Here is a 14,941-nt window from a genome sequence, read left to right as displayed (position 1 = left end):
GTAGCAGAGTTGTAACTGTAGGCCCTCGGGAACATAGAGAAATCTTGGTGGAATTGAACTTTTCATAAATTTTCATACCCCCCAAAATGGCTAAATCTGCCAATATCTCCTAAACTACAATAGCCAGGAATACGCCGATAGGCTCATTCGATGTAACTTTTAAATTGCTACAATCTGGTAGTAGAGTTGTAACTGTAGGCCCTCGGGAACATAGAGAAATCTTGGTGGAATTGAACTTTTTATAAATTTTCATACCCCCCAAAATGGCTAAATCTGCCAATATCTCCTAAACTACAATAACCAGGAATACGATGATAGGCTCATTCGATGTAACTTTTGAATTGCTACAATCTGGTAGCAGAGTTGTAACTGTAGGCCCTCGGGAACATAAAGAAATCTTGGTGGAATTGAACTTTTCATAAATTTTCATACCCCCCGAAATAGCTAAATCTGCCAATATCTCCTAAACTACGATAGCCAGGAATACGCCGATAGGCTCATTCGATGTAACTTTTGAATTGCTACAATCTGGTAGCAGAGTTGTAACTGTAGGCCCTCGGGAACATAGAGAAATCTTGGTGAAATTGAACTTTTCATAAATTTTCATACCCCCCAAAATGGCTAAATCTGCCAATATCTCCTAAACTACAATAGCCAGGAATACGCCGATAGGCTCATTCGATGTAACTTTTGAATTGCTACAATCTGGTAGCAGAGTTGTAACTGTAGGCCCTCGGGAACATAGAGAAATCTTGGTGGAATTGAACTTTTCATAAATTTTCATACCCCCCAAAATGGCTAAATCTGCCAATATCTCCTAAACTACAATAGCCAGGAATACGCCGATAGGCTCATTCGATGTAACTTTTGAATTGCTACAATCTGGTAGCAGAGTTGTAACTGTAGGCCCTCGGGAACATAGAGAAATCTTGGTGGAATTGAACTTTTCATAAATTTTCATACCCCCCAAAATGGCTAAATCTGCCAATATCTCCTAAACTACAATAGCCAGGAATATGCCGATAGGCTCATTCGATGTAACTTTTAAATTGCTACAATCTGGTAGCAGAGTTGTAACTGTAGGCCCTCGGGAACATAGAGAAATCTTGGTGGAATTGAACTTTTCATAAATTTTCATACCCCCTAAAATGGCTAAATCTGCCAATATCTTCTAAACTACAATAGCCAGGAATACGCCGATAGGCTCATTCGATGTAACTTTTGAATTGCTACAATCTGGTAGCAGAGTTGTAACTGTAGGCCCTCGGGAACATAGAGAAATCTTGGTGGAATTGAACTTTTCATAAATTTTCATACCCCCCAAAATGGTTAAATCTGATAATATCTCCTAAACTACGATAGCCAGGAATACGCCGATAGGCTCATTCGATGTAACTTTTGAATTGCTACAATCTGGTAGCAGAGTTGTAACTGTAGGCCCTCGGGAACATAGAGAAATCTTGGTGGAATTGAACTTTTCATAAATTTTCATACCCCCCAAAATGGCTAAATCTGCCAATATCTCCTAAACTACAATAGCCAGGAATACGCCGATAGGCTCATTCGATGTAACTTTCGAATTGCTACAATCTGGTAGCAGAGTTGTAACTGTAGGCCCTCGGGAACATAGAGAAATCTTGGTGAAATTGAACTTTTCATAAATTTTCATACCCCCCAAAATGGCTAAATCTGCCAATATCTCCTAAACTACGATAGCCAGGAATACGCCGATAGGCTCATTCGATGTAACTTTTGAATTGCTACAATCTGGTAGCAGAGTTGTAACTGTAGGCCCTCGGGAACATAGAGAAATCTTGGTGGAATTGAACTTTTCATAAATTTTCATACCCCCCAAAATGGTTAAATCTGATAATATCTCCTAAACTACGATAGCCAGGAATACGCCGATAGGCTCATTCGATGTAACTTTTGAATTGCTACAATCTGGTAGCAGAGTTGTAACTGTAGGCCCTCGGGAACATAGAGAAATCTTGGTGGAATTGAACTTTTCATAAATTTTCATACCCCCCAAAATGGCTAAATCTGCCAATATCTCCTAAACTACAATAGCCAGGAATACGCCGATAGGCTCATTCGATGTAACTTTTGAATTGCTACAATCTGGTAGCAGAGTTGTAACTGTAGGCCCTCGGGAACATAGAGAAATCTTGGTGGAATTGAACTTTTCATAAATTTTCATACCCCCCAAAATGGCTAAATCTGATAATATATCCTAAACTACGATAGCCAGGAATACGCTGATAGGCTCAGTCGATGTAACTTTTGAATTGCTACAATCTGGTAGCAGAGTTGTAACTGTAGGCCCTCGGGAACATAGAGAAATCTTGGTGGAATTGAACTTTTCATAAATTTTCATACCCCTCAAAATGGCTAAATCTGCCAATATCTCCTAAACTACAATAGCCAGGAAGACGCCGATAGGCTCATTCGATGTAACTTTTGAATTGCTACAATCTGGTAGCAGAGTTGTAACTGTAGGCCCTCGGGAACATAGAGAAATCTTGGTGGAATTGAACTTTTCATAAATGTTCATACCCCCCAAAATGGCTAAATCTGCCAATATCTCCTAAACTACAATAGCCAGGAATACGCCGATAGGCTCATTCGATGTAACTTTTGAATTGCTACAATCTGGTAGCAGAGTTGTAACTGTAGGCCCTCGGAAACATAGAGAAATCTTGGTGGAATTGAACTTTTCATAAATTTTCATACCCCATAAAATGGCTAAATCTGCCAATATCTCCTAAACTACGATAGCCAGGAATACGCCGATAGGCTCATTCGATGTAACTTTTGAATTTCTACAATCTGGTAGCAGAGTTGTAACTGTAGGCCCTCGGGAACATAGAGAAATCTTGGTGGAATTGAACTTTTCATAAATCTTCATACCCCTCAAAATGTCTAAATCTGCCAATATCTCCTAAACTACAATAGCCAGGAATACGCCGATAGGCTCATTCGATGTAACTTTTGCATTGCGACAATCTGGTAGCAGAGTTGTAACTGCAGGCCCTCGGGAACATAGAGAAATCTTGGTGGAATTGAACTTTTTATAAATTTTCATACCCCCCAAAATGGCTAAATCTGCCAATATCTCCTAAACTACAATAGCCAGGAATACGCCGATAGGCTCATTCGATGTAACTTTTGAATTGCTACAATCTGGTAGCAGAGTTGTAACTGTAGGCCCTCGAGAACATAGCGAAATCTTGGTGGAATTGAACTTTTCATAAATTTTCATACCCCCCAAAATGGCTAAATCTGCCAATATCTCCTAAACTACAATAGCCAGGAATACGTCGATAGGCTCATTCGATGTAACTTTTGAATTGCTACAATCTGGTAGCAGAGTTGTAACTGTAGGCCCTCGGGAACATAGAGAAATCTTGGTGGAATTGAACTTTTCATAAATTTTCATACCCCCCAAAATGGCTAAATCTGCCAATATCTCCTAAACTACAATAGCCAGGAATACGCCGATAGGCTCATTCGATGTAACTTTTGAATTGCTACAATCTGGTAGCAGAGTTGTAACTGTAGGCCCTCGGGAACATAGAGAAATCTTGGTGGAATTGAACTTTTCATAAATTTTCATACCCCCCAAAATGGCTAAATCTGCCAATATCTCCTAAACTACAATAGCCAGGAAAACGCCGATAGGCTCATTCGATGTAAATTTTGAATTGCTACAATCTGGTAGCAGAGTTGTAACTGTAGGCCCTCGGGAACATAGAGAAATCTTGGTGGAATTGAACTTTTCATAAAATTTCATACCCCCCAAAATAGCTAAATCTGCCAATATCTCCTAAACTACGATAGCCAGGAATACGCCGATAGGCTCATTCGATGTAACTTTTGAATTGCTACAATCTGGTAGCAGAGTTGTAACTGTAGGCCCTCGGGAACATAGAGAAATCTTGGTGAAATTGAACTTTTCATAAATTTTCATACCCCCCAAAATGGCTAAATCTGCCAATATCTCCTAAACTACAATAGCCAGGAATACGCCGATAGGCTCATTCGAAGTAACTTTTGAATTGCTACAATCTGGTAGCAGAGTTGTAACTGTAGGCCCTCGGGAACATAGAGAAATCTTGGTGGAATTGAACTTTTCATAAATTTTCATACCCCCCGAAATGGCTAAATCTGCCAATATCTCCTAAACTACAATAGCCAGGAATACGCCGATAGGCTCATTCGATGTAACTTTTGGATTGCTACAATCTGGTAGCAGAGTTGTAACTGTAGGCCCTCGGGAACATAGAGAAATCTTGGTGGAATTGAACTTTTCATAAATTTTCATACCCCCTAAAATGGCTAAATCTGCCAATATCTCCTAAACTACAATAGCCAGGAATACGCCGATAGGCTCATTCGATGTAACTTTTGAATTGCTACAATCTGGTAGCAGAGTTGTAACTGTAGGCCCTCGGGAACATAGAGAAATCTTGGTGGAATTGAACTTTTCATAAATTTTCATACCCCCCAAAATGGCTAAATCTGATAATATCTCCTAAACTACGATAGCCAGGAATACGCTGATAGGCTCATTCGATGTAACTTTTGAATTGCTACAATCTGGTAGCAGAGTTGTAACTGTAGGCCCTCGGGAACATAGAGAAATCTTGGTGGAATTGAACTTTTCATAAATTTTCATACCCCTCAAAATGGCTAAATCTGCCAATATCTCCTAAACTACAATAGCCAGGAAGACGCCGATAGGCTCATTCGATGTAACTTTTGAATTGCTACAATCTGGTAGCAGAGTTGTAACTGTAGGCCCTCGGGAACATAGAGAAATCTTGGTGGAATTGAACTTTTCATAAATTTTCATACCCCCCAAAATGGCTAAATCTGCCAATATCTCCTAAACTACAATAGCCAGGAATACGCCGATAGGCTCATTCGATGTAACTTTTGAATTGCTACAATCTGGTAGCAGAGTTGTAACTGTAGGTCCTCGGGAACATAGAGAAATCTTGGTGGAATTGAACTTTTCATAAATTTTCATACCCCATAAAATGGCTAAATCTGCCAATATCTCCTAAACTACGATAGCCAGGAATACGCCGATAGGCTCATTCGATGTAACTTTTGAATTGCTACAATCTGGTAGCAGAGTTGTAACTGTAGGCCCTCGGGAACATAGCGAAATCTTGGTGGAATTGAACTTTTCATAAATCTTCATACCCCCCAAAATGGCTAAATCTGCCAATATCTCCTAAACTACAATAGCCAGGAATACGCCGATAGGCTCATTCGATGTAACTTTTGCATTGCGACAATCTGGTAGCAGAGTTGTAACTGCAGGCCCTCGGGAACATAGAGAAATCTTGGTGGAATTGAACTTTTTATAAATTTTCATACCCCCCAAAATGGCTAAATCTGCCAATATCTCCTAAACTACAATAGCCAGGAATACGCCGATAGGCTCATTCGATGTAACTTTTGAATTGCTACAATCTGGTAGCAGAGTTGTAACTGTAGGCCCTCGAGAACATAGCGAAATCTTGGTGGAATTGAACTTTTCATAGATTTTCATACCCCCCAAAATGGCTAAATCTGCCAATATCTCCTAAACTACAATAGCCAGGAATACGTCGATAGGCTCATTCGATGTAACTTTTGAATTGCTACAATCTGGTAGCAGAGTTGTAACTGTAGGCCCTCGGGAACATAGAGAAATCTTGGTGGAATTGAACTTTTCATAAATCTTCATACCCCCCAAAATGGCTAAATCTGCCAATATCTCCTAAACTACAATAGCCAGGAATACGCCGATAGGCTCATTCGATGTAACTTTTGCATTGCGACAATCTGGTAGCAGAGTTGTAACTGCAGGCCCTCGGGAACATAGAGAAATCTTGGTGGAATTGAACTTTTTATAAATTTTCATACCCCCCAAAATGGCTAAATCTGCCAATATCTCCTAAACTACAATAGCCAGGAATACGCCGATAGGCTCATTCGATGTAACTTTTAAATTGCTACAATCTGGTAGCAGAGTTGTAACTGTAGACCCTCGAGAACATAGCGAAATCTTGGTGGAATTGAACTTTTCATAAATTTTCATACCCCCCAAAATGGCTAAATCTGCCAATATCTCCTAAACTACAATAGCCAGGAATACGTCGATAGGCTCATTCGATGTAACTTCTGAATTGCTACAATCTGGTAGCAGAGTTGTAACTGTAGGCCCTCGGGAACATAGAGAAATCTTGGTGGAATTGAACTTTTCATAAATTTTCATACCCCCCAAAATGGCTAAATCTGCCAATATCTCCTAAACTACAATAGCCATGAATACGCCGATAGGCTCATTCGATGTAACTTTTGAATTGCTACAATCTGGTAGCAGAGTTGTAACTGTAGCCCTCGGGAACATAGAGAAATCTTGGTGGAATTGAACTTTTCATAAATTTTCATACCCCCCAAAATGGCTAAATCTGCCAATATCTCTTAAACTACAATAGCCAGGAAAACGCCGATAGGCTCATTCGATGTAACTTTTGAATTGCTACAATCTGGTAGCAGAGTTGTAACTGTAGGCCCTCGGGAACATAGAGAAATCTTGGTGGAATTGAACTTTTCATAAATTTTCATACCCCCCAAAATGGCTAAATCTGATAATATCTCCTAAACTACGATAGCCAGGAATACGCTGATAGGCTCATTCGATGTAACTTTTGAATTGCTACAATCTGGTAGCAGAGTTGTAACTGTAGGCCCTCGGGAACATAGAGAAATCTTGGTGGAATTGAACTTTTCATAAATTTTCATACCCCTCAAAATGGCTAAATCTGCCAATATCTCCTAAACTACAATAGCCAGGAAGACGCCGATAGGCTCATTCGATGTAACTTTTGAATTGCTACAATCTGGTAGCAGAGTTGTAACTGTAGGCCCTCGGGAACATAGAGAAATCTTGGTGGAATTGAACTTTTCATAAATTTTCATACCCCCCAAAATGGCTAAATCTGCCAATATCTCCTAAACTACAATAGCCAGGAATACGCCGATAGGCTCATTCGATGTAACTTTTGAATTGCTACAATCTGGTAGCAGAGTTGTAACTGTAGGCCCTCGGGAACATAGAGAAATCTTGGTGGAATTGAACTTTTCATAAATTTTCATACCCCATAAAATGGCTAAATCTGCCAATATCTCCTAAACTACGATAGCCAGGAATACGCCGATAGGCTCATTCGATGTAACTTTTGAATTGCTACAATCTGGTAGCAGAGTTGTAACTGTAGGCCCTCGGGAACATAGCGAAATCTTGGTGGAATTGAACTTTTCATAAATCTTCATACACCCCAAAATGGCTAAATCTGCCAATATCTCCTAAACTACAATAGCCAGGAATACGCCGATAGGCTCATTCGATGTAACTTTTGCATTGCGACAATCTGGTAGCAGAGTTGTAACTGCAGGCCCTCGGGAACATAGAGAAATCTTGGTGGAATTGAACTTTTTATAAATTTTCATACCCCCCAAAATGGCTAAATCTGCCAATATCTCCTAAACTACAATAGCCAGGAATACGCCGATAGGCTCATTCGATGTAACTTTTGAATTGCTACAATCTGGTAGCAGAGTTGTAACTGTAGGCCCTCGAGAACATAGCGAAATCTTGGTGGAATTGAACTTTTCATAGATTTTCATACCCCCCAAAATGGCTAAATCTGCCAATATCTCCTAAACTACAATAGCCAGGAATACGTCGATAGGCTCATTCGATGTAACTTTTGAATTGCTACAATCTGGTAGCAGAGTTGTAACTGTAGGCCCTCGGGAACATAGAGAAATCTTGGTGGAATTGAACTTTTCATAAATCTTCATACCCCCCAAAATGGCTAAATCTGCCAATATCTCCTAAACTACAATAGCCAGGAATACGCCGATAGGCTCATTCGATGTAACTTTTGCATTGCGACAATCTGGTAGCAGAGTTGTAACTGCAGGCCCTCGGGAATATAGAGAAATCTTGGTGGAATTGAACTTTTTATAAATTTTCATACCCCCCAAAATGGCTAAATCTGCCAATATCTCCTAAACTACAATAGCCAGGAATACGCCGATAGGCTCATTCGATGTAACTTTTAAATTGCTACAATCTGGTAGCAGAGTTATAACTGTAGGCCCTCGAGAACATAGCGAAATCTTGGTGGAATTGAACTTTTCATAAATTTTCATACCCCCCAAAATGGCTAAATCTGCCAATATCTCCTAAACTACAATAGCCAGGAATACGTCGATAGGCTCATTCGATGTATTTTCTGAATTGCTACAATCTGGTAGCAGAGTTGTAACTGTAGGCCCTCGGGAACATAGAGAAATCTTGTTGGAATTGAACTTTTCATAAATTTTCATACCCCCCAAAATGGCTAAATCTGCCAATATCTCCTAAACTACAATAGCCATGAATACGCCGATAGGCTCATTCGAAGTAACTTTTGAATTGCTACAATCTGGTAGCAGAGTTGTAACTGTAGCCCTCGGGAACATAGAGAAATCTTGGTGGAATTGAACTTTTCATAAATTTTCATACCCCCCAAAATGGCTAAATCTGCCAATATCTCTTAAACTACAATAGCCAGGAAAACGCCGATAGGCTCATTCGATGTAACTTTTGAATTGCTACAATCTGGTAGCAGAGTTGTAACTGTAGGCCCTCGGGAACATAGAGAAATCTTGGTGGAATTGAACTTTTCATAAATTTTCATACCCCCCAAAATGGCTAAATCTGCCAATATCTCCTAAACTACAATAGCCAGGAATACGCCGATAGGCTCATTCGATGTAACTTTTGAATTGCTACAATCTGGTAGCAGAGTTGTAACTGTAGGCCCTCGGGAACATAGAGAAATCTTGGTGGAATTGAACTTTTCATAAATTTTCATACCCCTCAAAATGGCTAAATCTGCCAATATATCCTAAACTACAATAGCCAGGAAGACGCCGATAGGCTCATTCGATGTAACTTTTGAACTGCTACAATCTGGTAGCAGAGTTGTAACTGTAGGCCCTCGGGAACATAGAGAAATCTTGGTGGAATTGAACTTTTCATAAATTTTCATACCCCCCAAAATGGCTAAATCTGCCAATATCTCCTAAACTACAATAGCCAGGAATACGCCGATAGGCTCATTCGATGTAACTTTTGAATTGCTACAATCTGGTAGCAGAGTTGTAACTGTAGGCCCTCGGGAACATAGAGAAATCTTGGTGGAATTGAACTTTTCATAAATTTTCATACCCCATAAAATGGCTAAATCTGCCAATATCTCCTAAACTACGATAGCCAGGAATACGCCGATAGGCTCATTCGATGTAGCTTTTGAATTGCTACAATCTGGTAGCAGAGTTGTAACTGTAGGCCCTCGGGAACATAGCGAAATCTTGGTGGAATTGAACTTTTCAGAAATCTTCATACCCCCCAAAATGGCTAAATCTGCCAATATCTTCTAAACTACAATAGCCAGGAATACGCCGATAGGCTCATTCGATGTAACTTTTGCATTGCGACAATCTGGTAGCAGAGTTGTAACTGCAGGCCCTCGGGAACATAGAGAAATCTTGGTGGAATTGAACTTTTTATAAATTTTCATACCCCCCAAAATGGCTAAATCTGCCAATATCTCCTAAACTACAATAGCCAGGAATACGCCGATAGGCTCATTCGATGTAACTTTTGAATTGCTACAATCTGGTAGCAGAGTTGTAACTGTAGGCCCTCGGGAACATAGAGAAATCTTGGTGGAATTGAACTTTTCATAAATTTTCATACCCCTCAAAATGGCTAAATCTGCCAATATATCCTAAACTACAATAGCCAGGAAGACGCCGATAGGCTCATTCGATGTAACTTTTGAATTGCTACAATCTGGTAGCAGAGTTGTAACTGTAGGCCCTCGGGAACATAGAGAAATCTTGGTGGAATTGAACTTTTCATAAATTTTCATACCCCCCAAAATGGCTAAATCTGCCAATATCTCCTAAACTACAATAGCCAGGAATACGCCGATAGGCTCATTCGATGTAACTTTTGAATTGCTACAATCTGGTAGCAGAGTTGTAACTGTAGGCCCTCGGGAACATAGAGAAATCTTGGTGGAATTGAACTTTTCATAAATTTTCATACCCCATAAAATGGCTAAATCTGCCAATATCTCCTAAACTACGATAGCCAGGAATACGCCGATAGGCTCATTCGATGTAACTTTTGAATTGCTACAATCTGGTAGCAGAGTTGTAACTGTAGGCCCTCGGGAACATAGAGAAATCTTGGTGGAATTGAACTTTTCATAAATCTTCATACCCCCCAAAATGGCTAAATCTGCCAATATCTCCTAAACTACAATAGCCAGGAATACGCCGATAGGCTCATTCGATGTATCTTTTGCATTGCGACAATCTGGTAGCAGAGTTGTAACTGCAGGCCCTCGGGAACATAGAGAAATCTTGGTGGAATTGAACTTTTTATAAATTTTCATACCCCCCAAAATGGCTAAATCTGCCAATATCTCCTAAACTACAATAGCCAGGAATACGCCGATAGGCTCATTCGATGTAACTTTTGAATTGCTACAATCTGGTAGCAGAGTTGTAACTGTAGGCCCTCGAGAACATAGCGAAATCTTGGTGGAATTGAACTTTTCATAAATTTTCATACCCCCCAAAATGGCTAAATCTGCCAATATCTCCTAAACTACAATAGCCAGGAATACGTCGATAGGCTCATTCTATGTAACTTCTGAATTGCTACAATCTGGTAGCAGAGTTGTAACTGTAGGCCCTCGGGAACATAGAGAAATCTTGGTGGAATTGAACTTTTCATAAATTTTCATACCCCCCAAAATGGCTAAATCTGCCAATATCTCCTAAACTACAATAGCCATGAATACGCCGATAGGCTCATTCGATGTAACTTTTGAATTGCTACAATCTGGTAGCAGAGTTGTAACTGTAGCCCTCGGGAACATAGAGAAATCTTGGTGGAATTGAACTTTTCATAAATTTTCATACCCCCCAAAATGGCTAAATCTGCCAATATCTCTTAAACTACAATAGCCAGGAAAACGCCGATAGGCTCATTCGATGTAACTTTTGAATTGCTACAATCTGGTAGCAGAGTTGTAACTGTAGGCCCTCGGGAACATAGAGAAATCTTGGTGGAATTGAACTTTTCATAAATTTTCATACCCCCCAAAATGGCTAAATCTGCCAATATCTCCTAAACTACAATAGCCAGGAATACGCCGATAGGCTCATTCGATGTAACTTTTGAATTGCTACAATCTGGTAGCAGAGTTGTAACTGTAGGCCCTCGGGAACATAGAGAAATCTTGGTGGAATTGAATTTTTCATAAATTTTCATACCCCTCAAAATGGCTAAATCTGCCAATATATCCTAAACTACAATAGCCAGGAAGACGCCGATAGGCTCATTCGATGTAACTTTTGAATTGCTACAATCTGGTAGCAGAGTTGTAACTGTAGGCCCTCGGGAACATAGAGAAATCTTGGTGGAATTGAACTTTTCATAAATTTTCATACCCCCCAAAATGGCTAAATCTGCCAATATCTCCTAAACTACAATAGCCAGGAATACGCCGATAGGCTCATTCGATGTAACTTTTGAATTGCTACAATCTGGTAGCAGAGTTGTAACTGTAGGCCCTCGGGAACATAGAGAAATCTTGGTGGAATTGAACTTTTCATAAATTTTCATACCCCATAAAATGGCTAAATCTGCCAATATCTCCTAAACTACGATAGCCAGGAATACGCCGATAGGCTCATTCGATGTAACTTTTGAATTGCTACAATCTGGTAGCAGAGTTGTAACTGTAGGCCCTCGGGAACATAGCAAAATCTTGGTGGAATTGAACTTTTCAGAAATCTTCATACCCCCCAAAATGGCTAAATCTGCCAATATCTCCTAAACTACAATAGCCAGGAATACGCCGATAGGCTCATTCGATGTAACTTTTGCATTGCGACAATCTGGTAGCAGAGTTGTAACTGCAGGCCCTCGGGAACATAGAGAAATCTTGGTGGAATTGAACTTTTTATAAATTTTCATACCCCCCAAAATGGCTAAATCTGCCAATATCTCCTAAACTACAATAGCCAGGAATACGCCGATAGGCTCATTCGATGTAACTTTTGAATTGCTACAATCTGGTAGCAGAGTTGTAACTGTAGGCCCTCGAGAACATAGCGAAATCTTGGTGGAATTGAACTTTTCATAAATTTTCATACCCCCCAAAATGGCTAAATCTGCCAATATCTCCTAAACTACAATAGCCAGGAATACGTCGATAGGCTCATTCGATGTAACTTTTGAATTGCTACAATCTGGTAGCAGAGTTGTAACTGTAGGCCCTCGGGAACATAGAGAAATCTTGGTGGAATTGAACTTTTCATAAATTTTCATACCCCCCAAAATGGCTAAATCTGCCAATATCTCCTAAACTACAATAGCCAGGAAAACGCCGATAGGCTCATTCGATGTAACTTTTGAATTGCTACAATCTGGTAGCAGAGTTGTAACTGTAGGCCCTCGGGAACATAGAGAAATCTTGGTGGAATTGAACTTTTCATAAAATTTCATACCCCCCAAAATAGCTAAATCTGCCAATATCTCCTAAACTACGATAGCCAGGAATACGCCGATAGGCTCATTCGATGTAACTTTTGAATTGCTACAATCTGGTAGCAGAGTTGTAACTGTAGGCCCTCGGGAACATAGAGAAATCTTGGTGAAATTGAACTTTTCATAAATTTTCATACCCCCCAAAATGGCTAAATCTGCCAATATCTTTTAAACTACAATAGCCAGGAATACGCCGATAGGCTCATTCGAAGTAACTTTTGAATTGCTACAATCTGGTAGCAGAGTTGTAACTGTAGGCCCTCGGGAACATAGAGAAATCTTGGTGGAATTGAACTTTTCATAAATTTTCATACCCCCCAAAATGGCTAAATCTGCCAATATCTCCTAAACTACAATAGCCAGGAATACGCCGATAGGCTCATTCGATGTAACTTTTGAATTGCTACAATCTGGTAGCAGAGTTGTAACTGTAGGCCCTCGGGAACATAGAGAAATCTTGGTGGAATTGAACTTTTCATAAATTTTCATACCCCCTAAAATGGCTAAATCTGCCATTATCTCCTAAACTACAATAGCCAGGAATACGCCGATAGGCTCATTCGATGTAACTTTTGAATTGCTACAATCTGGTAGCAGAGTTGTAACTGTAGGCCCTCGGGAACATAGAGAAATCTTGGTGGAATTGAACTTTTCATAAATTTTCATACCCCCCAAAATGGCTAAATCTGCCAATATCTCCTAAACTACAATAGCCATGAATACGCCGATAGGCTCATTCGATGTTACTTTTGAATTGCTACAATCTGGTAGCAGAGTTGTAACTGTAGCCCTCGGGAACATAGAGAAATCTTGGTGGAATTGAACTTTTCATAAATTTTCATACCCCCCAAAATGGCTAAATCTGCCAATATCTCTTAAACTACAATAGCCAGGAAAACGCCGATAGGCTCATTCGATGTAACTTTTGAATTGCTACAATCTGGTAGCAGAGTTGTAACTGTAGGCCCTCGGGAACATAGAGAAATCTTGGTGGAATTGAACTTTTCATAAATTTTCATACCCCCCAAAATGGCTAAATCTGCCAATATCTCCTAAACTACAATAGCCAGGAATACGCCGATAGGCTCATTCGATGTAACTTTTGAATTGCTACAATCTGGTAGCAGAGTTGTAACTGTAGGCCCTCGGGAACATAGAGAAATCTTGGTGGAATTGAACTTTTCATAAATTTTCATACCCCCCAAAATGGCTAAATCTGCCAATATCTCCTAAACTACAATAGCCAGGAATACGCCGATAGGCTCATTCGATGTAACTTTTGCATTGCTACAATCTGGTAGCAGAGTTGTCACTGCAGGCCCTCGGGAACATAGAGAAATCTTGGTGGAATTGAACTTTTCATAAATTTTCATACCCCCAAAAATGGCTAAATCTGCCAATATCTCCTAAACTACAATAGCCAGGAATACGCCGATAGGCTCATTCGATGTAACTTTTGAATTGCTACAATCTGGTAGCAGAGTTGTAACTGTAGGCCCTCGGGAACAGAGAGAAATCTTGGTGGAATTGAACTTTTCATAAATTTTCATACCCCCCAAAATGGCTAAATCTGCCAATATCTCCTAAACTACGATAGCCAGGAATACGCCGATAGGCTCATTCGATGTAACTTTTGAATTGCCACAATCTGGTAGCAGAGTTGTAACTGTAGGCCCTCGGGAACATAGAGAAATCTTGGTGGAATTGAACTTTTCATAAATTTTCATACCCCCTAAAATGGCTAAATCTGCCAATATCTCCTAAACTACAATAGCCAGGAATACGCCGATAGGCTCATTCGATGTAACTTTTGAATTGCTACAATCTGGTAGCAGAGTTGTAACTGTAGGCCCTCGGGAACATAGAGAAATCTTGGTGGAATTGAACTTTTCATAAATTTTCATACCCCCCAAAATGGCTAAATCTGCCAATATCTCCTAAACTACAATAGCCAGGAATACGCCGATAGGCTCATTCGATGTAACTTTTGAATTGCTACAATCTGGTAGCAGAGTTGTAACTGTAGGCCCTCGGGAACATAGAGAAATCTTGGTGGAATTGAACTTTTCATAAATTTTCATACCCCATAAAATGGCTAAATCTGCCTATATCTCCTAAACTACGATAGCCAGGAATACGCCGATAGGCTCATTCGATGTAACTTTTGAATTGCTACAATCTGGTAGCAGAGTTGTAACTGTAGGCCCTCGGGAACATAGAGAAATCTTGGTGGAATTGAACTTTTCATAAATCTTCATA

Source organism: Botryllus schlosseri, chromosome 15 (assembly GCF_051294905.1).
Source record: "Botryllus schlosseri isolate E-star chromosome 15, Bs_hap1, whole genome shotgun sequence".
Taxonomy (NCBI): domain Eukaryota; kingdom Metazoa; phylum Chordata; class Ascidiacea; order Stolidobranchia; family Styelidae; genus Botryllus; species Botryllus schlosseri.
This window is presented reverse-complemented; position numbering follows the sequence as displayed.